Source organism: Corvus brachyrhynchos, unplaced genomic scaffold (assembly GCF_000691975.1).
Source record: "Corvus brachyrhynchos isolate BGI_N302 unplaced genomic scaffold, ASM69197v1 scaffold555, whole genome shotgun sequence".
NCBI lineage: Eukaryota > Metazoa > Chordata > Aves > Passeriformes > Corvidae > Corvus > Corvus brachyrhynchos.
Window position 1 is genome coordinate 387,458 of NW_008238357.1, and position 658 is coordinate 388,115.

Consider the following 658-nt stretch of genomic DNA (forward strand, 5'->3'; position numbering starts at 1 on the left):
CTGTCCCAGGCGTGGGGCGTGTGTCTCAATCTCCTCCCCTGCACCTGGGCTGCTCTGATTTATGTCTCGGGATCCTGCCTGCACTTCCCAGCTCACATTTCCCTGCCTCAGCAGAGCATCTGGAGCAGCCCTTGCACAGACCTGCCCCGCCTTGCTCCGCACGGCCCCTCCTCAGCCCATGGGAGGATCACTGCCCGCACACCCTCTGGGTGTTCCTGTGCCGGCCACGTGTCCTTAAACACTTCTATTTCCCCTCCCGTGGCTTCTGAGCACACTCTTGCCCCCAGACACCCTCTGCCCCACTTCCCATGCAGGCAGGGTTCCAATCTGGCAGTCCCAGCACCTCAGTCCCTGTGGAAGCTCCAGGGCTGTTGGTGTGGCACAGGGTATGTGGCACAGGGTATGTGGCATGGGGTGAGTGCTCAGCTCTGTGGGAGCTGCTGCTGGACCCTCCAGGAGCGCTGACCCAGCCAGCCCAGCTCCTGCAGCCCCACAGGCCCATCCCCAGTGCAGCCGTGCAGGGGCTCGGTAGAGTCACAGAACAATGGAATGGTCTGGGTGGGAAGGGACCTCAAAGCTCATCCCATTCCTACCCCCTGCCATGGGCAGGGACACCTTCCACTAGACCACATTGCTCCAAGCTCCATCCAGCCTGACC

General features: G+C 62.3%; 1 protein-coding gene across 1 annotated transcript in view; it reads left to right on the forward strand.

The window, feature by feature from the left end:
* MYBPH (myosin binding protein H) overlaps nucleotides 1–658 on the forward strand; it is an 11,234-nt gene that overhangs the window by 9,318 nt on the left and 1,258 nt on the right.